Here is a 27,392-nt window from a genome sequence, read left to right as displayed (position 1 = left end):
CGAGCTCAGCCCCCACGGCCCATGTGACTCCCGAGGTGTCCTTGCCTGCCGCCGCCACTTCAGCCATTGGGGCGCTGCAGACTCCGCCTCAGGACGCTGTGGCCGCGCTGCCGCCTTCTCCTCCTACTCCACCGGCTACTGTCTCTCTGACTCCTTCTGCCGTTCTGGACCATGCTGCTGCTGAGCTGGACCGACTGCGGCAGGATCTTCTTGGCGCCGACCCTCGCTTGGTGGCCGAGCGCTTGGAGCTGGCTTCAGGATGGGTTCGCTCCGATGCTTCGATTCGGGCGACGCTGGTCCAGGCCTCGATGGCTTGCGATGAGGAGAAACAAGTCGTTCTTGAGGAGAAGGCTGCTCGTGATGCAACCCTGGAGGAGGCGGTCGACGCCCGTGGTCGCTGCAAGGCGCTGGAGGACGAGCTGCAAGGCCTGCGGGACCAGCTCGCGAAAGAGGCCCGCCTTCGCCAAGAGCAGGAAGAAGGCGTGAAGGCTCGCGAGGCGGCCGTCAAGGATAGGGAGGCCAAGCTCAGGAAGCGCCGCGACCGCCTAGGCGCGCTGTAGCAGGAGTTGGGGCGAGGGAGGCCGAGTTGGACGACAAGGCCCTGGTTCTTGCTGAGGACCGCGTGGCCTTCACGGAGATGGAGGCGAAGGCTTGCTCCTCGCTGAGGACGCTTTACGACAGCGGCCTCGAGAGCCCGCTGGCTGGCGCCGAGGACGGCCCCGCCAAGCTACTTCCCTTTCTGGTTCATGCTCTCAAAGATGTCGCCCTGGGCCTTGGCCCCACGGCTGAGGCCGAGGCGCGTGTCCTGTCTTCTGCAGCACTGACGCGGGTCCTCACCCACGTCTACCTTCGCGATCCTGGCGTCGACCTCGACAGCCTGCTGGAGCCAGTAAGCGGCGAGCGTGCCGCTGCCGAGGCCATGAAGGGTCGCGTGGAGGCTCTACTGGGGAAGTTCCGGGCCTTCAGCACCAAGCCGAAGCAAGGCGCTGCCGACCCCACTACTCCGTAAGGCGAACCCATTCCGCGCTGCTCCTCCGTCGACAAGTGACTCCGTCGTGGCTCCTGTCCTGCCTTTAATTCCTGCACATGTATCATGCCTCGGGGAGGCGTTTAAACTTGCGTTTGGCATTGAGATAATAGTGTGGATTGTAATATTTGCTTTTGAATTCCTCGAAATTTGCGCTTTTCCTTCCTACTTGCTTATGTTCTACGCCGGCAGAGCCCGGCCCCGCGCGTACCTCCCCTAGTGTTAGTCCCGACCGGAAACCAGGACGGGGCCAAGGAGTGAGGGGCTACGTGACAAGTTAGGCTCCTGAGTCGCGATGCTCAGGAGTCCCCCTTGGCGCACGAACAGCAAGTAGGGAGGTGTGAAGTGGGTGGATCTACTGTTCTACGTCTGCAGAGCCCGGCCGCGCACATACCTCACCCAGTGTTAGTCCCGACCGGAAACCAGGACGGGGCCAAGGAGTGAGGGGCTACGTGACCAGTTAGGCTCCTGAGTCCTGATGCTCAGGAGTCCCCCTTGACGCTCACACGGCCTTCGTACCTTGGCTCCGCTCGGGGAGAGACGCGCGACGAACCAGGCCCTAGGGGGGGCCCGGATGGGCGGCGTGCGTCTGGGCGTGACCCAGGCGTAGCCCCCGTGCCTAGCCCCCTCGCACGGCACTCATGAGGGGAGGTGTTGCGATGAGGCTAGACACTGAGCTCTGGGCTCCCTGAGGTTGATGCGGCCCGGGGGCCACCCTCAGTTGTTTATCACCAGCGCGGAGCATAGTGCTTCCGTATGTGTACGAGCATAGCCGCTCCTCGGCAGTGTCGTCAGCCAGCACGGAGCATGGTGCTTCCACTGGTACGTGGGAGGGGGCCCCCCTCCGGGAGGAGCCCCCGGGGCGTGTACAACCCCGCCCTGACACGTGGCTGGCACGGTATGGCCTGGCGAGGTGTATCTGGGCACCCGTGAGCCAGCGCGGGACTCACGGGGCCCTACCTCTAGGCAGGTTGCGCCTGGCACTAGGCCTTATCTTGTGATGTGTCCCTGCAAATTTGGTTAGATGTCGACACTCTATGTCCTCGGGTCCTGGCCCTCGAGCTGGTCTCAGCCGTCGCTGGTATGCCAGGTCGCAATGCCGTGGACAAGGCCAGAGGGTGAGGGCTGGAGAGCCAGTAAGAGCCCTGAGTCGTGATGCTCAGGTACCCCCCTTTAACGTGCAAGTGGTCAGCATGGAGAAGAAGAGGTGCCGTGGACCGGCATCAAATAATCTAACATGGTGGGTATAACGCATAACCGGGAATAAACGCAAATGGGATACAAGCCGCTGGGTCTGGCCCGAGCGACTTGGGGATCATGCATCCCGAGGGGTGCCCCCAATAAGGTAAGCTAACAACATGAAATAAAAGGGATACATGCCGCAGGGACGGACCCACGCGGCCTGGGAATAATGCACCCCTGGGGGCGCTCCCAGCTGGAAGTGAAACTTGAAAGATGTCACCTGATGACGTTGAGGACGAAGGGGTGTTGGTGTAGCAGACTCGGTGGGCTGCGGAAGCCAATCCTCACGAGCCCCCAGGCCCGGGGGCCTCGGGTGGCTCCGGAGGTGCTGGCGGCTCTCCGCGGACCGTCTCCATCTCTGCCAGGGCTGCGGAACGCCTGGCCTCTTGTGCCTCCATGATGCCCCTCATGAGGCGCTGGTACGTGGCAGCCGCGTTCGGCAAGCCATAAGGCATGCCAATGTAGCTGTGGGGTGGACCTCCGCAGCGCCCCACTCGCAAGGGCCAGAGGCGCTCTAGAGAGGCGACTCGGTTGATCCCTGGTATGTCGATGCAGACGCGCAGTCCACCATCCTCGCCTGGCTGGGGAGCCACTGCTGGTAGACGGCGGCCGCCTTTCATGACTCTTGACTCCTGTAGCTCCTGAATGGCCTTGGTGACGAACTCCTGAGGGTCTGGCTCTCCTTGCCTTACTCCTTCTTGAGGGAAACGTGCTTCGAAACACGCCTCCATGTGGTTCCCAAGCGCCCCCCTCATGACCCAAGCCAGGTTGGTGGCCCTCCAGGGGAGAGCCCCCGAGCCCTGCCTGAGGAGGGCGCTGGGCGCGCTTTCCTATGCGATGGAAGGAGGTTCCCCCTGGGCAGGCACGGGCCCAGAGGGGCTTGCCTCCTGAGGAGCCGGGCCGGACGATGTCTTCTTCTTGGGGGCGTTCTCGGGAAGCCTCCTGCTTCCGCGATCCGGGTCTTCTAGTGACGCGGCCTGAAAGGCTCGTTCCAGGGAACACACCGCATCCTTCTCTTCACAGGGCACCGTGATGACTCCGCCACTTCCTGGCATCTTGAGGATGTTGTAGCCATGGTGAGTTACATCCATGAACTTGGCCAGCGCTGGGTACTCGAGGATGGCATTGTACGGCAGGCGAATGTGAGCGATGTCGAAGTTGATGAGCTCGGTGCGGTAGTTGTCGCGTGCCCCGAAGGTGACAGGGAGGCGGACCTGCCCAATCGGGACCGTGGAGCCGTCGGTGACTCCAGAGAAAGGCTTGGTTGGCTGAAGCTGGCTATAGGGCACTTGGAGATTGTTGAATGTTTCCACAGACAGGACGTTGAGCCCTGCCCCACCATCGATGAGGGTCCTGGTGACCGCCACGTTGCTGATGATTGGGGAACAGAGCATCGGGAGGACTCCGGCTATAGCCGCTCACTTGAGCTGATCTGCCGAGCTGAACGTGATGGCGCACGCCGACCACCTGAGAGGGCGCGTGGCTTCGAGCTTGGGGAGGACTGCATTCACTTCACGGGCGAACTTCTTGAAGATGCGTTGAGAGGCTGGGACTTGAGCCCCGCCCAGGATGCAGGCGATCGTGCGCGGCTCCTGGAAGCCCCCAGCCTCCTCGTCCTGGTGGCGGTCCTCATTTCTCCTTGGTTGCGGCGGCAGCGGAGGGAGGCCTGCGTTGCCTTGCGGGGGATCCTCGTGAGGCCGACCCCTCCAGTCTCCCTCGCGAGGCGAGTCTTGCCAGCGATCCTCGTGAGGTTGATCGCGCCACCCTTGGCGCGGGCCACGGTCTTCCTAGCGTCCTGCATTCCTTCCTCCTCCTCGACCGTAGCCCCGGTCACCGTGGTCGGGGCGACGACCGATCCTTCCTTCTCGCACGGCTCGGAGCTCTTGATATTCGTTGGTGTTGTGGGTGTGGAGGTCGTGGTACACGCAGTACCGGCTGCCCTTGGAAGGCTCGGGCTGATCTCTGCCCCGCTTGGTGTCTGGTTCTGCCGCGAGCACGACAGCCCCCTTGTGCTTCACATCCTTGGCCTTGGGCTTCTTCTCTTCCGGGTCCGCGGTAGGCAGCTCGAGGAGGGAGAGACGCCCTTCCTCAGCCCTGGCGCACTTGGTTGCCAAGTTGAACAACTCCAAAGAAGTGCACAGGTCTTCATGCATCGCCAGCTCCTCCTTCATCTTGACATCGCGCACGCCGTCGGAGAAAGATGAGATGATGGCCTCTTCAGTCACCCTGGGAATCTTGAGGCGTGCGTTGTTGAAGCGCTGGATGTACTTCTGCAGGGTCTCCCCGGGTTGTTGCTTGATGCGGCGCATGTCGCTCACGGCAGGTGGCCGGTCGCGAGTACATTGGAAGTTGGCGATGAAGCGGGTGCGCATCTCGTCCCAGGAGGAGATCGTGCCTGGAGCCAGGTTCAGGAGCCAGGTGCGGGCCCCATCCTTGAGCGCCATGGGAAACCAGTTCGCCATGACCTTCTCGTCTCCGTTGGCAGCTTCGATGCCCAACTCGTAGAGCTGGAGGAACTCCGCAGGGTCAGCCGTGCCGTTGTAGCGAGGAGGCAGGTCTGGCTTGAACTTGCCGGGCCACGCGACACTGCGTAGCTCGGCGGTGAAGGCACGACAGCCTGCTGTGGCCACGGGAGGCCTTGGGTGACGGAGAGCTGGTCTTGCATGTCCCCACACGCTGCAGCTGGGTCTTGACGTGCGGGAGTAGGAGCATGGTCGCGACGTGCTGGAGCAGGGAGCGCCCGGGCAGCTTCTTGCGGGTGAGGGACTTCCTGGCAGCTCTGCTCTTGCTGCGCTGGCACCTGACGGGGAGGGTTCCGCCTAGGGGCCACGCGCCTTGGAGCCATGGTGCCTTCTTGAGGAGGAGGCGGCCGGGGCGCCACCGGAGCTTCGTTGCCCGCGCGGGGCGGGGTGCGGTGCAGCGGAACGGACGGCGCAGGAGAGCCCCCTGCGGCGCAGACGAGCTCGACGACGCGGTCGAGCCATTCTTCGTAGACGTCGTCGACGGGGCGGTAGCGCAGGAGCTTGTTCGCCGCGATGAGTGCAGCTCGAGCCTCCATGGGTGCGCAGAGCGCGCGAGACGAAGAACCAGCCGAGGGGAGCAAGGGAGTTGCGGTGCGGCCGTCTTGCCGTACGGACGGATGCTGAGACGATGCTTGCTGCTCATCCCCCGCCGGGCTGGTGGCGGCGTTGACGGCAGGTAACGGGGAACGGTGAGGACGCCCGCCGACAGGAGCCGTCTGGGCGACGCGGGAAGTGAGAGGGGCCCGGCGCTCGGCGCGGGCCCGACGAGCGTCAGACATGGGTGCGATGGTCGGAGGAGAACGGGGTGGTGGAAGACGAATTCCGGCGCACCCCTACCTGGCACGCCAAATGTCAGATTTCGGGTTCCGGCAGACCCTTCAGGTTTGAACACTGGGATGCGCGCGGAAATCTCGCTTCCTACCTACCTACACCCCTCCGCCTCGCTAAGATCTAAGCTATGGAAAGAATAGCACAAGAGACACAGGGTTTATACTGGTTCGGGCCACCGTTGTGGTTTAATACCCTACTCCAGTGTGTGGTGTGGTGGATTGCCTCTTGGGCTGATGATGATGAATGATACAAGGAAGAACAGCCTCGCGAGGGTCTGTTCTTGGCTGAGGCGATGAACTGCTGGGAGGATTTCAGCCACCCTTCTCTCTCTCTCTGATTGTCTTTCTCCGATTCAACCTCCTATCGAACCTATCCTCTTAACCCCTCCGAACCCGCTCTTCTGTGCATGGCTGGTCCTATTTATAGAGGCCCTGGTCCTCTTCCCAAATATCGAGCGGGAAGGGAGCCAACAATGGCGGGCTAATTTGAAGGGGGACAGCTAGTACTCGCTACCCTGACAAAAGTAGTCTTCGCCTGCACAAAGCTCTAGTGGTGACGCCGTCTTGGGCTCCACGATGACCTCCGTCTTGTAGTCTTCCTGGTCTTGGTCTCGTTGCACCGAAATGGCAACCTTTGCCTGATGCCTCGGTACTCCGCGGCTGCGCTTGCCCCCTTTGCACCAAAGAGGAAAGGAGGACACTATGCGGGCTGGCACCCGCCTGGCGCCCTTGGTCGTCATGGCTTGCGTCATGGGCACCTCGTGAGGTACCCCGCCTTGATCTCTCCGCCTCCTCGCGAGCCAGCCTGATGAGGCTGTGCCTGAGGAAGCTCCGTGTCATCCGCCCCGTGAGGCTTGGCCCCTCGCGAGGGTCTTGGGTCTGTGTTGATGAAGATGGGCCATGCTGGGCCCCCCTTGAGCCACGCCGCAGGCCGCGGGCAGGCAAGTCTGGGGACCCCCGTTCCCAGAACACCGACAGTTGATGCTAGTTGGTTTAATTGGTGGAAGATCATATGTTCAGATCCTATATGCATATTATTACCCCTCTGATTATGAACATGAATATGCTTTGTGAGTAATTACGTTCATTCCTGAGGACAAGGTAGAAGTCTTGCTATGAGTAGTCATGTGAATTTGGTATTCGTTTGATATTTTGATAAGATGTATGTTGTCTAGCCTCTAGTGGTGTTATGTGAACGTCGACTACATAACACTTCACCATTATTTGGGCCTAGAGGAAGGTATTGGGAAGTAATAAGTAGATGATGGGTTGCTAGAGTGACAGAAGCTTCAACCCTAGTTTATGCGTTGCTTCATAAGGGGCTGATTTGGATCCATATGTTTCATGCTATGGTTAGGTTACCTTAATAATTTTTTTGTAGTTGTGGATGCTTGCAATAGAGGTTAATCATAAGTGGGTTGCTTGTTCAAGTAAGAACAGTACCCAAGCACTGGTCCACCCACATATCAAATTATCAAAGTATCGAACGCGAATCATATGAACGTGATGAAAACTAGCTTGACGATATTCCCATGTGTCCTCGCGAGCGCTTTTCCTATTATAAGAGTTTGTTCCGGCTTGTCCTTTGCTACAAAAGGATTGGGCCACCTTGCTGCACTTTATTTACTTTTGTTACTTGTTGCTTGTTACAACCTATCTTATCACAAAACTATCTGTTACCACTTATTTCAGTACTTGCTGAAAACCGCTTATCATTTCCTTCTGCTCCTTGTTGGGTTCGACACTCTTACTTATCGAAAGGACTACGATAGATCACCTATACTTGTGGGTCATCAGCGGTCAGGTATCTGGCCTCCCTCAACTTCTTGATATCCTCCTCCGTGACAGAGGAAGGCATCCACCGGCCTTGAAGGCTGGATCCGAACATGATTGAAGGTCCGAAGCACCTGACATGGGCTTTGGGTGTTAGAACTCGAGGCGGGGGAAGGATCCGATTGAGCACGGAGGGAAGAAGTAAAAGCCTTGTCCCGTTATAAAGAGGGTGAATATCAAGCGTCCTCCTCGTGGCCGTTTGGGACTTGCCTAAAATCTAGGAGTCCTAGGCACGGTTGGGTTACCCACGTCCGTATTAATGAGAATCTCGTAATAAGGGGAACATAATCTCTGCTTTGACAAGACGTGTCAAGAAACCGCCTCGCATTATGTGCGGGCTGGTTAAGGAAAAATGGTTCGAATAATTACCGAGCCATGGCATGATGTCATGCTACCAAAACGTGTCAGCAGATTGGATTTGTGGAAATATTACTCTCTCTACGGTGGTATGTGGAACTTATTTTGCAGGGTCGACACTATCCTTGTATTCAAACTCTTCTGTGGTGTATTCGGAGGAGGAACCCACCTTGCAATGCCGAAGACAACACTGCGCGCCGGACTCATCGTCATTGAAGCCTAGTTCAGGGGCTACTGAGGGAGTCCTGGATAAGGGGGTCTCCGGACAGCCGGACTATATCCTTTGGCCGGATTGTTGGACTATGAAGAAACAAGATTGAAGACTTCGTCCCGTGTCTGGATGGGACTCTACTTGGCATGGAAGGAAAGTTAGGCAATACGGATATGTATATTTCCTCCTTTGTAACCGACCTTGTGTAACCCTAGCCCCCTCCGGTGTCTATATAAACCGGAGGGTTTTAGTCCGTAGGACAACATACAATCATACCATAGGCTAGCTTCTAGGGTTTAGCCTCTCCGATCTCGTGGTAGATCAACTCTTGTACTACTCATATTGTCAAGAATAATCAAGTAGGACGTAGGGTTTTACCTCCATTAAGAGGGCCCGAACCTGGGAAAAACATTGTGTCCCCTGCCTCCTATTACCATCCGCCTTAGACGCATAGTTCGGGACCCCCTACCCGAGATCCGCCGGTTTTTACACCGACAACCAAGATGCCCAGTCCCATGCTTTATGCAAATCAAATCAAAATAACTGCAAACAAAACTCCCCCGGGACTCTTGTTAGTTGGAGGCACTCGTTGTTTCGAGCAAGCCATGGATTGATGCTTGTTGGTGGAGGGGGAGTATAAACTTTACCATTCTGTTTGGGAACCGCCTATAATGTGTGTAGCATGGAAGATATCGAGTTCTCTCGGTTGTTATGTTGACAATGAAAGTATACCGCTCAAAATTCTATTCATATCTATTTCAAAACCGAGCTCTGGCACCTCTACAAATCCCTGCTTCCCTCTGCGAAGGGCCTATCTATTTACTTTTATGCCGGGTCATCATCCTATTATTAAAAAGCATCAGTTGGAGAGCACCACTGTCATTTGCGTCCATTACTATTTGTTTACATTGAGTATAACTTGACTGGATCTCTTTTACCACGAATTACAATGTCTAGTTAGTCCTTGACCTTTAAAGGTGCTCTGCATTTATGTTTTGCGGTCTCAGAGAGGGCTAGCGAGACTCCATCTTGTTATATCATATCATGATTGTTTTTAGGAAGTGTTATCATCCGAGATTTATTATTATTGCTCGCTAGTTGATTATGCCATTGATATGAGTAGACATGAGACCTAAATGTTATTGTGAATATGGTTAGTTCATAATCTTTGCTGAAAACTTGAACACTAGCTTTACATATTCACAACAACAAGAGCAAACAGAGTTTGTAAAAGTTTTCTTTATCACTTTCAGTTTATCAACTGAATTGCTTGAGGACAAGCAAATGTTTAAGCTTGGGGGAGTTGATACGTCTCCGTCGTATCTACTTTTCCAAACACTTTTGCCCTTGTTTTGGACTCTAACTTGCATGATTTGAATGGAATTAACCCGGACTGACGCTGTTTTCAGCAGAATTGCCATGGTGTTATTTTTGTGCAGAAATAAAAGTTCTCGGAATGACCTGAAAATCAATGGAGAATTATTTGGAAAATATAAAAAATACTGGAAGAAGAATCCACGTCAGGGGGCCTCCACCTGTCCACGAGTGTGGAGGCGCGCCTGCCCCCTGGGCGTGCCCCCTGCCTCGTGGGCCCCCTAACGCTCCACCGACCTCAACCTTGACTCCATATATTCACTTCTGGGGAGACAAAAATCAGGGAGAAGGATTCATCGCATTTTACGATATGGAGCCGCCGCCAAGCCCTAAACTCTCTCGGGAGGGCTGATGTGGAGTCCATTCTGGGCTCCAGAGAGGGGAATCCGTCGCCATCGTCATCATCAACCTTCCTCCATCACCAATTACATGATGCTCACCGCCGTGCGTGAGTAATTCCGTCATTGGCTTGCTGGACGGTGATGGGTTGGATGAGATTTATCATGTAATCGAGTTAGATTCATCATCAACACTCCGCGCCGAGCGCATCCAAGGTGGTGGACGATGGCGAGGCCCCGGACAACAACGACCCGGAGATGGGAAGACGTGGGAGTGGAGTCGCCGACGGAGAGGTGTATGAGGGTTAACTGGTTCTCGTGCGGTGTGGTTCGGCAATCGGTGGAGAATAACAGGAGGTGTGGAGGGGTGGAGGGATGGCCTGGCCGGCGGTGGGCTAGCGCTTCACAGTGAAGCATGCTAAGCGAAGCTGCTAGTAGCAGAAGGCGGGAGCAGGTGGTCCCGGCGGCGCTGGAGGAAGAAGACGAGAGATTGAAGATGGATGTCGGTCGTTGGATGTAAATCCAACGGCTAACAATGCCAGAATCATTTGTTGAATAAGTTGACAATGACTTGCGTTGGCTTCGACCTATTGGCCCACATTTCAGCCTCCAAAAATGTGGCCCGTGTTCAACGCATTTTTTCTTCAGAATTTACAGTCAATTTGATCTCCTTTTTTAGAATTACAGTCCATTTGCTAGTCTGGGTGAACAAATAATATAGCGTCCATGCGGCCCATTTATTTTTTCCTAAAAAATTACAGGCCATTTGCACTTTCTCGAAATACACGATTTTGCTGGGCTGATTCTAATTATAATGTTGGGTTGGGCGCAGTAATGTTATCAAAAAATAAACAGGGGCTGAGCATTTTGTTATAAATATATTTAAATAATAAGTGATTTATTATTACATTGGTCCTTAAATCTTACCAAGCTTTTGTACACAATCAGCAAGATTTTAGTTGCCAAAAAAATCCAGGATTTTATTGTTAAGAAATTATTTTTATAAGTTAATAAGATGTGGGATATTGTTTTCTTACATATGTAAGTATCTGTTAAATATATAATGACAATATCAATAATAAAGAATAACATATAAAATAATTTAAATATACATAATGTAGTTAGAAGGGAAACATAAGTTGGACAAGGCGTTCCTATTCTTATATAGAAAAATAGAACAGACCTCTGCCTTTTCTTCAAAAAAATACATAAATTGGGCTGCCGATGTTTCAGGAAAAATAAAACCTCGGATGGTAGGTCCATAGGCCGGTTGATACATGATGACCCTCAAGAAAATACAAACCAACATGTCATGGGCTTCGCATGTTAAAAAGAAAGCCTAGACGGGGCAACCCACAACCCAGCTGATATTTGCTGCCCAGTGATAATAAATGATACCTGCCAACTCCCCGACTTCGTTGTGAATTTGTCTCCTTTAGTAACTGCGTTGAAGCACCTAAAAATGTAAATATGTTGACAAACCCATGGGCCCCAATGTTAGTATAGAATTAGGAGGAAGTATTTTTTCAATGAGGCACTTGCTTGCGTACGGCCATAGACCTGGTGGGTCCCGACTGTCTGCCTCTCCATGTACAGTCCTCTCTAGATTTCTCTTGTTTGTTCAACATGTTCACAACAACAGACAGCGGGCCGCGGCGAGCGCACAAAGGTGCAGGAGGAGATCGGACCACCTGAGGTGGTGCCTTATTTGTAATGAAAGTACTGAACTAGCCTAGTGGCCAAGTGACACTACCCGACAGCTGTTCCGCCCGGGTTCGATTCCACCTGATGCAGGGAAAATATCTCCAAATTTTTTGCCTCTACCATTATTGACATGTGGGTCCCCATTGTCATCTACGCACACCACGTACAACACTTGCCAAAACTTCGTCCCTCGTTTTCTCTGTTTTTCGCACACTCGACATTGTGTGGGCATTTTGAAAAAAGCATATCTTTTTGACTGTGCATCATATGAAGATGTGCTATGCATGAATGTTGATCAGCATGATGTTAACTGGCTGGTAGTTCCATTTTTGACCATGAATAAAACTTCCAACATGATGTTATCCTTGTTTGAAAAGGCCGTGTTACTATAACTGCTCTGCCCCTAAAAGTTGCAGTTTCTTATCTGAAACTAAACTTGCAGTTTCTTATCTGAAACTAAAACTTGCAGTTTCTTCTCTGAGAATAACATTGTCTGCACTTTTATACTCCTATGAAACTACATTTTTAAGTGGTAAAAATAGATCTCTAGAATTCATAAAATACTTCATATGCTCAATACTGCAAATCTGAAATTCAAAAGACATTCATATCTGAAAGTACTCTCAAAATACACAACACAAAACACAATTCACAACCTGCAAATACTGACAAACCCTAAGCTCCTCCTAACAATTCACAACCTGCCAAACTATTGGGCTGGGGGCAGTCCCCTCCTCGGGACAGGATGGCTGGGAAGCGTCATCGGGCCAACTTCTTTTCTCCTCTTGCAGTTGGGTTCAGTCGGCGAAGACTCCACCGGCTCACTCTGGCATGACACCCTCACAAATGGCACCCGATAGATGCTTGATCCTTCAATCTCTGGTGGATGCTCCATCTGGGATTGATACTCCCACCACCGCTCCCTCACGATCGGGTTCGGCGAATCAGTTTGCTCCATGGCCCAGAGGAGCAGCTCTATGTACTCCCGCGCGACTCCCTTCGGGAGTATCACCATTGCAGATATTTGGCCATGGATGTCGCCGTTGCCGCTAGTTGGTCCTTGTTGTCAAACCAAGACTGTATCTCCAACATCCTAGCTAGCTTCACAGGGTCACCGTCTGCGATCCTCATGTATCGGTTGTACTCCTCCATCGATCTACTTCTCCACAGCACCTTCACTCAGTGGCGTTAGTTTTTGAATGGAAGAGGAGAGGAGCAGCGTTGGTTTTGGATTAGAACGGGAGAGGAGCAACACTGGTTTTGGATTGGAACAGGAGAGGAGGGGCAGTGGTTTTCAAATGGAAGAGGAGAGGTGCGGCGCTGGATTTAGATTGGAACTGGAGAGGAGCGGCGGTGGAGAGGAGAGGCGCTGGTCTTGGAAGTATTTTTTTTGTGCATATTTTGGGTCAAAGTTTGACCACGTACTGTATTTGACAAGCAAAATGTGAATGAATGTCACCAAAAATTGTATCATTTGGTTAGTGTCTGAATGTACTTTCAAATTATATTATTTTTGCAACGTATAACATATATTTTATTTGTGAAAATCATGGTCAATTATGACCCAGAATAAAAGGGAGACTAGTTAATGTGGGGTCACTTTCTTAATTGAAGGGTAAATTGATTTTGATTTTGATCCAGTCACAGCACGCCGGCCCTCTTGTCCAATCCTAAATCGCTACCGCATGCTCCTCTCCCTATTCTCCATTGCAAAACCACCTCCTCTCCTCTCCATCATCTCCATTCCAAAACCACCGTCTCTCCTCTCCCTCTTCTCCATTGGAAAACCACCTCCTCTCCTCTCCATCATCTCCATTCCAAAACCACCGTCTCCCCTCTCCCTCTTCTCCATTGCAAAACCACCCCTCTCCTCTCCATCATCTCCATTCCAAAACCACTGTCTCGCCTCTCCCTCTTCTCGGTTGCAAGACCACCGTCTCTCCTCCCATCTTCCAAAGATAGCACCGGACCACTCAGAAGGACATCTATGGAGAGGATGCAGCAGCGAATCAGGCAGATCGCCGGCGGCGACCAAGCAAAGTTAGCTAGGTTGAAGGAGATCCTTACTTGGTTTGACAATGAGTGGGAGATTTCGAGGACGGTGAGGGCCATGTGGCAATGTATGCGAAAGAGCGAGACAACGGCGATGAGGGCGGCGATGTACTCCTCGGCAGCAGTCACGCCGCAGTCCTTCGAGTTCATCGAGTATCTCCTCTGGGCAATGGAGCAGATAGATTTGCCCGTGGCGAAAGTCAGGCAAAGGTGGTGCGTGTACAGGCGAAGGTCGAGCACCCAGAGGATAACGAATCGATCGAGTATGATGTGCCCTTCGTGAGGGTGCAGAGCCAGCCGGAGCCACAGGAGTATTCGTTCTCTCACCGCAAGAGGAGGCCAGATGGCGCGACGTCGCTTCCCCGCCATTCTCCACGGTTCCCTCGACGCTCGCCTCATTTCAACGGCGGTGGTAGGGGTTTAAGGTAAGCTTCGCACTAACCTAATCTTCCATCTGCTCATGCTTACAATCAGTGTGCCAGCTAATGAAAATCATGCTTACAATCAGTCTCCGAGTACTACGCTAATCACCATAAAATAGCTCTAGACCTTTGGGTCAAAGTTGTGACAGTGTAGAAATAAAGAAAAATAGATTGAGGCTTCTTTCAGAAAAGAGTACTGCCTAGAAAACTGCCAATAGAAGCTACTAGTATTTGGTTAGAGGATTTGCTGCCGAGAAAGATCTTTCCACAGAGAGCGCCACACATCCCACTGGTGGTGGTGGATGCCAATGTGTGCATGGAGCATGGTTGGTGGCGGTAGTTTTTACTTGGCACACCTCGCACTCTGCATATATGCCGGTTCCATCCGTGTACATTTGTGCAGTTCCACCAAAATGCAGCTGAATAACCCTATTTGCACAGATAATGAAAAAGCATGATTACATTATAGTGGCACTAGTTGATGAAACATACACTAATAAATAGAATAAAATATTTAGTATCATAGTATGCCATGCTGCGAGGGCGAGATGGGCCCTACGACGCCTCATACGGTATGCCTCATACTAGAAATCGACCCAAGTCTCCCCAATACAACTTCTGCCAGTGATGAACATCAGGTACAGTGGTAGTACAAGGAGGGGACTTGAGACATTCCAATCTCTATTTTTGTGCAGATCAACTAAAATTAAGCACCCCATTTTGCATAAATGCTTAAACATTAACAATGGGTCTAGTTGATGAAATATATACTAACAAAGAGAAGCACTTTCTTTATCTACATTGGAAATGAAATGATAGAGAGGACACTCGCTCTATTTTAATTGTATTATTACTTCATTTTATCAGTGGAACTAGAGTCGAGAAGGTGGCAAATGAGGTGTACCGTGCATAGCAAGGATGAAGGCCGGGGGTGCTTAGACTGGGATGATGAAGCTGGCTCTTTCAGTTCCTATCTCCCCCCTGATGTTTATGTGGTAGCATTTGGGTTGTAATCCAAACTTGGTCGAGCTGGTGCTACGTCCACCTACCTTGCTAGCTTATGTGGCGAACTTGTCTCCTGCTAGTACTCAGTCTGTTCTAGTAGTAGTTGCATAGCTGCTCGTTTACATTGAGATGTTGTCGGATAATGGTTCTGCATGGTTGGGTTTCTTTAATGAAACCGGAGGAAACACCCTCTTTTGATATATAAAAAAAATCAGTGGCACTAGCGGTGCCAAAACATTGCCTCAAATTAATAGTGCCACTAGATTAAGGTGCAAAATAATAACATTACTGCTTTATCATGGCAGTGCGAAAACAGTAGCACAAGAGCAGACTCAACATGCATGATCTTTGGCAAATGGTCAGACCAAAAAGGAACATACCTCGTGATGGGAATCATATCTATAGTCAACGCCATCGTAGAAGGAATGCCACCAGTCACTAACATGGATGATTCAATTCATGGGACCTTTTGGTGCAGGTCACCTAAAATGAAGCAATGTCCCATGAACTAGCAACTTCTTCTTCATTTAATTTTTAAGAAAAGGGCTCCAGCCCCGGTTGCATTTCCATCAGAAAACGAAACCCACAGAGCTTCTTCTTCATTAGTTGCAATAAAGTTGAGCAACATCAAAGTTGGTTGTGAAGCTCCTGGAATGTTCAACTATAATTTGGATACCATTTGTGCAGTTCAACTAAGATCAAGCATGAAATGTATATCTCTGTTTGCACAAAAAAGGTGGAAAGGAGGGTGACTAACAAGTGATGAAACATAGTACATCAAATGAAAAGAAGCATGTTCCTTATCTGAATGGCGATCCTACAAGGATAGTAGCAATTTCTAAAGCAGCAACATTGCTAGATATTAGTGTGGGCATTAGGATTAACTATGACAACCATTAAATACGACATTACTTTAATGGTTCCATTGCTTCATTTTACCAGCAACATTACATTAACAGCTGCTATAGAGTTAGTATTTGTGCACGGGAGAGTAGGCGGACCAGGACAGTTGCATTTCTAACGAAAAGAAGCAACTTATCTTAATGGGAAATTTAGCAGGACATGAAAGAAAGTGCCATTGATTCATATTACTAGAGGCATTACCTTGAAAACAACATTGGTTTAACGTGTCTTTACTTTTAACAGTGCGACTGCTATATTTTACCAATGGCATTACACAAGAGTGGCTTGGGGCAACAAACATGAGAACATGATATCTGGGTTGGTCCCATTTTTGTTCGGTATAGCCACCTTATATTGTGTGAGGCTAGCAAATCTAGTGCTGGACTTACGCTGTTGACTTGTCCCCCAGGTTTATATTGAGTTTGTACTATGTTTCCTTTATTTCCCTATTAGACCAAGAGACCAGTTGGATAGCCAGTCTTTGCTACTTTTCCCCGCATTAGTTCCTCTTTCGACCAAGTCCTAGATTTAGGTAACAAATCTTCCCCCACCCCCACCCCCTTTCTTCCTTGTTTGAACCAAGTAGTACTAGATTACTAGTTTTACCACTTATTAGTAAAATTTTAGGTGGCTTTCGAATAGCCGATTGATCCTATCTACAAGGGGGCCTGAGAAATAGTAGAAGATACAAATGCAGCGACGTCAAGAGCTCGGGAAGTAGAGCAAGGCCAGTTTTGAAGGAAGTTATACCTGAGGGTCACCGGGATGTCGCTAGGTTGGTGGCGGGAGGCCGGATCTGCCCTCCCTAGCTAGTGGTGCTTGGGAGAGAATGGCAAGGCATGCTGATCGGGACGCGCTGGCAGTGGGTAAGAGCCGTCGCCAAGGACGACAGCGTGAATGTTGCACCTTCTCACCTTCCCCGGCGGAGAGGATCCGGCTGGATCTGTGACCAGTGGTGAGCAGAGAGAGAGAGAAAGAGAGAGAGAGAGAGACCACCGCTGTCGTGTTTAGATCTGGAGAGGACGAGACATTATGAAGAGAGCAACACTAGCAAGCAAGCATGGAGGCTGCTGCCTATATAGTGGAGTACTACTATTTTTATTTTGTCTACCGGAGCCGGCTTGACCTCGTCAATGACTGTCGAGAAGTCTTCATGCACGTGCCCCAGAGGCGCAGTTGTCGTCATTTTGATCTAAAGCACCGGATTATAACATATAACACGAAAAATGCCACATGACAAGAAACCATAACCTCACTGCCCAAAGGAGACAACATGAATCCCGACGGACAAACTAGACAAGAATCAAAACTCAAATTAAAGATAAACTTGTAGAAAAGGGGTCCATTGATATATGTCCTAATTAACATAGCTAGCTTAACCTAGATGGCAGCCGAGTAGTCTTTGTGCATATGCCCCCAATGACCAGCGCCTTGGAGGAACTCCGTTGTCTTTGTTTAACCCTCGCCATGATCCGAAGCACATGACACCTTATATTGCGAGATGATAAGAAACCATTTTTAGATTTCTCATCAGAATTACATCACTATACAACACAACCTGCACGATATGTAGACGATAGCAAATCCAGGCGTGTTTGCTGGAGTCTGGTCACATGCATGGACGAACTGATCTTTCGTGTCATGCAGGGATCGTCCATGCACCAACGTCTATACAACACTTCTCTAGTACTATCGCTCGTCTCTCTCTTCTATTAACTCACCCGACTTGCGGGGCCGGGGAGTGTGCCTATGGTTGGTTCTCAATTGCGGTCCCACATGTGTGTGCAAACGCAATATGACGCGCGTTCCATTCGGAGAGCGGCGTGCCAGACTGACCGACCGTATGGGGTGCAAAGCAAACACGACGGGTGTGCTGTATACTTCGTACATGTGTACCGCCGTTTTCTTGAGGCTTTGCTCCATGGCGCAATCCATGGATACAAAATTAGTATACTATACTATTTAAAAGTCGAGGGGGGGGGAGCTTTTCCCGCACGGTAGGCGGAGTACTTTCGCCTAGTCAGTTTGATACAGACACGAGAAGATGAGGGAGTAGGCTGCTGTAAACATAGGGCTGTGTGATTTGACAGCGAGTTACTGCTTGACAGGTGGGCCCCATGATTTGACTTGCCATTATCATTTTAACTACGACGCAACGACCGGTGTGAGTCTCCTAATCCTTTACCACCTCCATGGTATACACGTGCCTCTCCCAATGCTCCACCATGTAGAGGCTGGCTCTTGCATGAGAGCCCACTCCTCCCCTTTTTCCTTGCCTCTTTCCTCCACATATGCAAAAATGCCATGTAAGCGAGCTTATAACCCACTATTGTACTTTCTCATATAGGTGCTAAGCCTGCCACATAGGCATAAAGTCTGACATGGCAAGTAAATTAAGAAGAGAGAGACTAGTTTGGTGACCCCAGGAAGAAACGGTGCTAAGCGCGTGTACCTAGATGAAAAGACAAGTTTGAGTCTATAGCTAATTAAATGAAGCAAACTTAGCAACAAAAAACTAAGCACCTATGCATTGGGGACTTGAGTTGCTAAGCCATTTAATGCCCTTAGCACCTCATCTAAGCACCATTTCATTGGAAGAGGTCACTCCTTGGCAAATGTAATAAATACTACGAAGAAAGAGATAGAGAGAAGTAAAAAATACTCTTATAGCCAACCTTATAGCTAACCTTGCTGTATGAGTGACTAAGTGATGACTATGTATGACATGCCAACATCAGATAGCCTAACGCACCGTGTCGCAAGCGAGGCGACATTCGTGGTAGGCGCAACCATGATATGGGCTGCTGGCAACCCTTGGATCTGAGATCGAACGGTCGCATGCTAAGTTCCTGAAAATTTGCAGAATAACCCTTCATGATAGGATATTCACCCATAGGTCTAGAATCAAGCCATGCAACCGTTCGATCTCAGATCCAAGGGATCTCGGAAGCCTATATCATGGGAGAATGGAAAGCTTCGTACCACCTGTAATTTTCCCGACGCTTGACATGACATCAAAAGCCATTTAATTGGGCGTCGAGTATACATGACATCTAATTGGGCCCCCATAGTACTGTCCATGAATCCATTTATCCACTATAGGCAAGCCACTACCCTGCCGTTCGCACGCCCCACTCAACATTTTTATAATCAAAAAACCGCTGGCAGTTCGCTCCTACTCGTCCCCGGACGTCCTTTAACATTGCGGCTGTTTGCTCCTAGTCGTCCCGTCCTTTCACATTACGGCAGTTCCACTAATCCTAACCCTCCTCCCAAATCCATGGCGTCCCAAATATCCATGATCAGTGGTGAGTACAAGGTTAGAACCATCACCAGCGATGAGTTTGACGTCATCTACACCTGTTCTTTCGCGACGGTGAAAGGATGCCTTGCTCGCTTCAGACGCATGTTCGAAAACTCGAATGATGAGTGGGTCGCTGGGCTAGATGTTGAGAACACCACAACCTTGGACAAAGAGAAGAATCTAAAGGAGGAAGAGAAGATGAATCCCGCCGTCATCCAAGTTTGTGTGCATGACTTATGCTTAGTCTGCCACATATGCCATGTCGACGTTGAGTGCAAGGAATTTAGGAACTTCCTCAAGGGCGGCCGAGTCAAATTCGTTATTGTAGACTTTACGAATGACAGAAGAGTCCTGGATCGGATAGGCCTCGTTGTAGGCAACCCCTTCGACCTCCAGAAGAATGGGCTGGTGCCCTCCCCTGATCAGCCTTTAATGCTGACCCTGGCAGGAGCCATGGTTCATCCTTCATATGGTAAACTAAAGAAACCTCCGCACAAGTTTCATCGTGCATGGTAGTGGAATGTACTAGATATAGACCACATCCACTACGCTGCAATGGATGGCTACCTTTTTTCAATATCTACAAGGGTTGGATGAAGAGCAAGAGCCAAGTGTGCGGTTCAAGCAAAGAAGTATCGGCCAAGAGAAAGAGGGACAAGGACGAAGTCGAGGATGTGGACGAGGACTCCGAGTAAGGTGGCCATGTCATTGCTCATGGTGGTTCTAATGCAGTGTCTACCAGATTAGTTGCTTAGTTTAATTTCAGGTGTGCTTAATTTTATTTGAGGGGTGTGTTGTGCTGAGCCCCCAGCAGAACTATGTTATGTTTCTTCTCATTACTTTAACTCTTCAGTACGTACATACTAGTATTTCTTACAGTTCATCTTTTAGTTGGTATAGTACTACCACTCCTTTCTTCACATTATATACGTACAATATATATGGCCAACATCATATAGCCAGCAGTTTAGTTGTCAAAGAATTTCAGGGTGCTTAGTTTTGTCAAAGAATTTCAGGGTGCATAGTTTTATTTGAGGGGTGTGTTGTGCTGGACACCATTATTGTGACTCAAATATCTTTTGCCATGATATAATGACATAAATACCGGTGGACCAACATGCCAGCTCTCCCTCTATCTCACTATAGTAAAATAAAGTGTGGGGCCTACTTGATCCCAACAGCAATCTTATTTTCCTGTAAAATTATCCGCTTGGTTACTCCTAACAAGTGGGGCCACACTCATCATTGTGAGAATTGGCTTATTTTTGTCATATAACATGGTCAACGGTTTGACGTGAAAATAACAATGTCTAATGGCATTTTTGAGCAAACATCTAACTTAACGATGGCATTTTTGAGATATCTAATTGCATTTCTGAGCATGCATCTCACGGATTGATGGCATTTTTGAGTAGTTGTAACTTCTAATGGCAAAACTGAGTAGTGATACACAACTAGTGGCATAAATAATAAGTACCCAAGAATTAAATAGATATGCTAATTTCTTTAATAGAATTTAGCACCCCATTTAAGCACGTACTAGCTTTTTTAATAGTACTATATGCATAATTTGGCGACAAGCGCTCTCTATATGTACCACCTTTTTCTTTAATTTCATCTTGTTAGTTCTGCTCCATGGCGCAATCCATCGATACTACTACTGTACAAAAGTATGCATTTTTTAAAAGGCTAGAGGGCAGGGCAGTCTAGCTTGGTCGGTTTCAAGAGAGGCGAGGGCCTTTATGATTTGACGACTCATTACTACTGGAAGGCGGGGCCTTGTGATTTTCCTACTCGTATAAATGTGCCGACGACCTGAGGAGGAGAAAAGAACCGTGCGGTATACTCAAGTTTTCCACTGGAGTACGACGGAGGAGCACGAAACATGGCAACACAGTGCCATATAGCGATAAAAATGATCTAATTTGCTAGTCATCTCATTGTTAGCATTGTTCTATTCATGCCTCGCAGAGAAAGTGTGACACGTGCGGTGAAACACCCGAAGGAAAAGAAGAAACACAGGAGCAAAAGAAGAAGGAAGATTATCACCCCAAAAAAGAAGGAAGACGCACACACAAGTCTGGGGCGTGACTCTCTACTACATGAAGGGTTGCTGGCCGTGGAGTGGTAACTGCTTGTTCATCGCCTCCGCGACCTCCATCTTCTTGTGTGTCTCCTCCGCCATCTTCTTCATTCTGTCCATGACGCGGGATTTCTCGATGCGAGCCTTCATCATCTATTCCACGGCCGCATTACGTACCTTGACAGCAGCCGGGTGCTCAATGCGGAGCTTCGCCAACTCCTTCTGTTCCATGACGAGGGCCTGTAGCATCTTCATCAAGGAACTACTATTCTCATGCAACTTCTTCTAGCCGGCGTTCTCCTCCTTCAGCAGGTCGAGCTTGTGGCAGAGCTTCACCTTGTCCTCCTGAAGTTGCAGGATTTCATCGGTCACCTTCTTCTCCGAGGCAATGCTCTTCTTCAGCAGCATCACCAAGCCGGCGGTCAACTCCCCTTGCTCAATGAGCTCAGTGTGCATGTCATCGAGGCTCTCCTTCAGCAGCTCCACCAAGCCGTGGATGAACTCCTTCTTCTTATTGAGGTGCTTATTGAGCTGATCGGGCATGCCATCGAGGGATAACGACTCCAGTGCTCCCAGCTCGGCATGTTCGCCTCCGCGGCTAGGGCGCTCTTGGGAGCCATCACCTGCCCGTGAGAGATCTTTCAAGGTCTCTGCGAGGCGGCGAGCCCTCTTTTTTTTCTATAGCCTTGGTTGCCGCTCCCTTGTTACAAGTAGTTCTCGACCTAGAGCTCTGCACACCGGCCATGGCATGGACGGACGAAGAATAATGACTTATGAGGAGGAAGGTAGAGTAATTTTTGGTTAGGTAGTTCCCCTTTTTATAACCTAAGTACTAGCACTAGTACTAAAACCTGCATAGTGGGAACACGTTCAGGTCTGATACGTACTAGTAGGTGTGAGCAGGCTTGCACTTAATTGTAGCACTAGTATGAGCATGGTTAATAGTATAGCCAGCTGCTGGCTATATGGGCATGCCATGTCACCAAGAGTTAGCATTATTAATTGGTCATACTATAGAGTAGGCTATAAGGCTGACTATAAGCTCACATTTTTTTCACTTTCTCTCTATCTCTTTCCTCTCATTAAATGCTTTTGCCTAGGAGCACGCATAGAGCCTGGCTCTTGTATGAGAGACCACTCCTTCACCTTTTCCTTGTCTCTCTCCTCCACATAGGTAAAAATGCCATGTAAGCGGGCTTATAGCCCACTATTGTACTTCCTCTACTTTGGAATGTGATGGGAACAAGGTAAAGATTAATTGATGGTTTTGGTTTCGAGGCCCGAAACGGCTCCCGGTGAGTTTAGTGGAACATAAATTTCAAGTACTCCCTCCATCTTAGTTTACAAGGCTTGCATGTGTATCTAGGCCATCAATGTAACTTATATAAAATAAATTCTTTAACATAAAAAATATATCAATAAAAAAAGAATATTTGAAGTTTGTAATGATATATTTTTCGTAATGTATGCCTCTTATTAAGTTAGTCAAATTAACAACCTAGGTACACGTGTAAGACTTGTAAACTGAGATAGAGGGAGTACTACACTGCTCAAATTCGGCCACAGAAGTCAGTGATGTAATTAGTCATACATGTCAGACCAAGCCGATGCGTGTCCCTTCAGTGAGACGCGGGTCCGACCGACCGTCTATTGATGCGACCGACCGTAAAGTATTACGCGATGGACACTTCTGGTTGTGGCTTCGGTTGATTGTCACGACCAAGCATTCTAAAACTAGTGATAAATCAATTACCATCTTTTTCCAAACGACCAAGTATTTTCACAGGAATACAATACATATAGATGGAGTGATTGTCAAGCTTGCAAACCGACATGGCATTGCAAGTTCACTGCAACAGTAACCGACTACTAGGTGACTGCATCGCTGGCGGGGAAGGAGGGTAGCTCACCTCACCTATGATGCATGCCCAGCGGCACCGCCGCAACTGGTCCTGGGATTTGGCTTCTCCTACCGCCCATTTGAAGAGTTGCACCGACTGCTCATGCCATTGCGCAGGCATGCACATTCTTTCCTCCGTAGTCGACTCCGTGAATATGATCTCTGCCATTAGCCCTAGCTCGAAATCAATGCGACACTACTAGATGCTGACATCCCTCAGCATCTCTCCCCTGAGATCGACCTGCACCTCCGCCTTGTGCTGTGCCAGGCACAACTCCTTGGAACTTCTCTCCAATTGATGCGACGCTTCCTCGATCTGATTTGCCCTTGCTGCCCACCACCTGAAACGCAACCCTGTAGATACGTCTCCAACGTATCTACTTTTCCAAACACTTTTGCCCTTGTTTTGGACTCTAAGTTGCATGATTTGAGTGGAACTAACCCGGACTGACGCTGTTTTCAGCAGAATTACCATGGTGTTATTTATGTGCAGGAGCAAACGCTCTCAGAATGACCTGAAACTTCACCGAGCCACTTTTTAGAAAATAAGAAAAATACCTGCCAAAGATGAAGGCCAGGGGGCCCACCATCTCTCCACGAGGGTGGGGGGCGCGCCTGCCCCCCTAGGGCGCGCCCCCTACCTCATGGGCCCCCTGTTGCCTCTCCGACTCCAACTCCACCTCCACCTCCATATATTGAGTTTCAGGGAGAAAAAAAATCAGAGAGAAGAATTCATCGTGTTCTACGATATGGAGCCGCTGCCAAGCCCTAAAACCTCTCGGGAGGGCTGATCTGGAGTCCGTTCGGGGCTCCGGAGAGGGGAATCCGTCGCCATCGTCATCATCAACCATCCTCCATCACCAATTTCATGATGCTCACCGCCGTGCGTGAGTAATTCCATCATAGGCTTTCTGGACGGTGATGGGTTGGATGGGATCTATCATGTAATCGAGTTAGTTTTGTTAGGGTTTGATCCCTAGTATCCACTATGTTCTGAGATTGATGTTGCTATGACTTTGCTATGCTTAATGCTTGTCACTAGGGCCCGAGTGCCATGATTTCAGATCTGAACCTATTATGTTTTCATCAATATATGAGTGTTCTTGATCCTATCTTGCAAGTCTATACTCACCTATTATGTGTTATGATCCGTTAACCCCGAAGTGACAATAATCGGGATACTTACCGGTGATGACCGTAGTTTGAGGAGTTCATGTATTCACTAAGTGTTAATGCCTTGTTCCGGTTCTCTATTAAAAGGAGGCCTTAATATCCCTTAGTTTTCGTAAGGACCCCGCTGCCACAGGAGGGTAGGACAAAAGATGTCATGCAAGTTCTTTTCCATAAGCACGTATGACTATGTTCGGAATACATGCCTACATTATATCAATGAACTGGAGCTAGTTCTGTGTCACCCTAGGTTATGACTGTTACATGATGAACCGCATCTGGCATAATTCTCCATCACTGATCCATTGCCGACGAGCTTTCCATATATTGTTCTTCGCTTATGTACTTTTCCGTTGCTATTGCTATCATCACTATAAAATACCAAAAACATTACTTTTACTACTGTTACCTTTTGCTACCATTATCACCACTATCATATTACTTTGCTACTAAATACTTTGCTGCAGATATTAAGCTTCTAGGTGTGGTTGAATTGACAACTCAGCTGCTAATACTTGAGAATATTCTTTGGCTCCCCTTGTGTCAAATCAATAAATTTGGGTTGAATACTCTAAATCAAAAACTGTTGCGATCCCTGAGGGAGTCCTGGATTAGGGGGTCTCCGGACAGCCGGATTATATCCTTTGGCCAGACTGTTGGACTATGAAGATACAAGATTGAAGACTTCATCTCCTGTCCGGATGGGATTCTACTTGGCGTGGAAAGCAAGCTTAGGCAATACAGATATGTATATCTCCTCCTTTGTAACCGACCTTGTTTAACCCTAGCCCCCTCCGGTGTCTATATAAACCGGAGGGTTTTAGTCTGTAGGACAACATACAATCATACCATAGGCTAGCTTCTAGGGTTTAGCCTCTCCGATCTCGTGGTAGATCTACTCTTGTACTACCCATATCATCAATATTAATCAAGCAGGACGTAGGGTTTTACCTCCATCAAGAGGGCCCGAACCTGGGTAAAACATCGTGTCCCCTTCCTCCTGTTACCATCCGCCCTACACGCACAGTTCGGGACCCCCTACCCGAGATCCGCCAGTTTTGACACCGACATTGGTGCTTTCATTGAGAGTTCCTCTGTGACGTCGCCAGAAGGAGGGATGTCTCGTCTCGTCTTTAAAGATGATATTACTGTTGGGGGAGCTTTGGCTGTCGGCCAAACTCTCCGGCTAGGCGGTTTCATCATGACCGCCTGTTCGGCCGCCGCGCCGACGATGACTTCTCGGGCCATTGAAAACAGCCTCCACGTTACGTCAGCACTCGTCGAACAGATGGATCCAGTGGAGCTCGCCTCCATAAAAGAGCTCTTGGATCGCATCGCCGCCCTGGGAGTCGCTGCGGACTATGATTGGATTGGGCTTAAACCCGATCAAAGGGAGATTAACTCTCCGCCGGTCACCCACCATATTGCAGTAGTGGAGGAACAATGTGGCGACCTCTCCTCCATATTGAGGACCAACTATGTCCGGATTCCTGAGCTCTCCGAGCCGGATACCCGTTCGTGGGAGGACATCATCCAATCCCTGAACTTAGAGTCAGGCAGCGGGCCAGGATTATCGGGCAACACCCCGGAACCAGAATTTCCAAAATTGGAAATTCCTCGGCCCCTGGATCCCAGATCAGGTAAGGGTTCAGATTCAATTCCACCCACCCACCCAAACATAAGCGATCTTTCCCACATCAGGCAAGAGCCCCAGGAAACAATACATCACTATTGGGCCAGATTCCTCCTTGTGATGAACAAGGTTAAGGACTGTCGCGAGGAAAACGCAATCTTATTTTTCTGCAATAATTGCACGGACAAGGGAATCCTTAACGCCATAAATCACCGTGAGATATCACGCTTCGCTGACTTGGCGTCCATACTACGAAAGTACTGTGCGATGGAAAGTGCCTGGAAAACCGAAACAAACTTTTGGGATAATCCGGCCCTAAATACGAACCCAGTCCAAAATAACAGGGTGCACTATCAAAAGACACCCGGGTCAACTACCAAAAAGCAAAAACCCTCTACAGGGCATGGAACCATACTGGAGGGATGGCTCAATGGACCCTGCAAAATTCATAATACAGCGGATACAATACCAACGCACCGCCTTAGAGCATGTTGGATACTCCGATAGGTGGCCAAAAGCGGTGAGGATCTTCTTACCCCAAATGCCACAGAGCACCATCCCGTGGATAACAATACAGTGTTAGCAGTCTTTGAGACATTTTGCGTCAAATAATAGGCACAAGCAAACACTCCGCACCATGGCCGAAATCTGCCACGTAGCGGCAATAAATCCATGGAGTGACAGGGCTATTACCTTCAATGCCAGTGACGAACCTAAATTCCGAACAGCCCAAGCACCAGCCGCACTGGTCCTCAGTCCAATTGTGGACGGCTTTTGACTCACCAAAGTACTCATGGACGGCGGTAACGGATTAAGCCTCATCTATGAGGAAACTCTTCAAAAGATGGAAATAGACTGGAACCACATTGAGCAAAGTAGCACAACCTTTAGAGGAATCATCCCAACTCGGGAAGCACACTATTCTTGGAAAATCACACTAGATGTGGTATTCGGCACGCCGGATAATTACAGGTCCGAAGAAATTACATTCCATGTGGCCCCGTTTAGAAGTGGTTATCACGCTCTTTTAGGACGGGAGGCGTTCACAATCTTCTAAGTCGTACCCCATTACTGGTACATGAAGCTCAAAATGCCCGGGCCCAACGGAATCATCACTCTCGCCAGCGATCCGGACATAGCACTCCGCGCCGAAAACAAAACGGCCGCACTGGCCCTCGAGGCATTATCCAAATCCCTCTCGGACGAGGAATTAACCATGCTACGCTCCACAGTGGACAGGGATGATGTGATACTCGACAAGAGATCCAAGTCCACCTCTTTTAAACCAGCGGATGAAATAGTCAAATTCCAAGTCCACCCAACGGACCGTACAAAAATAGCCTCCATTGGGGCACAGTTAAACCACGCTGTGGACGCCGCACTACGAGAGTTCCTGCGCGAGAACTGGGACATATTCGCATGGCATCCCTCAGACATGCCAGGAATACGTAGACAATGTGGTCATCAAAACCAAACACGTCG

This window comes from Triticum dicoccoides, chromosome 7A, assembly GCF_002162155.2.
Source record: "Triticum dicoccoides isolate Atlit2015 ecotype Zavitan chromosome 7A, WEW_v2.0, whole genome shotgun sequence".
Lineage (NCBI taxonomy): Eukaryota > Viridiplantae > Streptophyta > Magnoliopsida > Poales > Poaceae > Triticum > Triticum dicoccoides.
The sequence above is the reverse complement of the archived record's forward strand: the minus strand, read 5'-3'. Positions refer to the sequence as shown.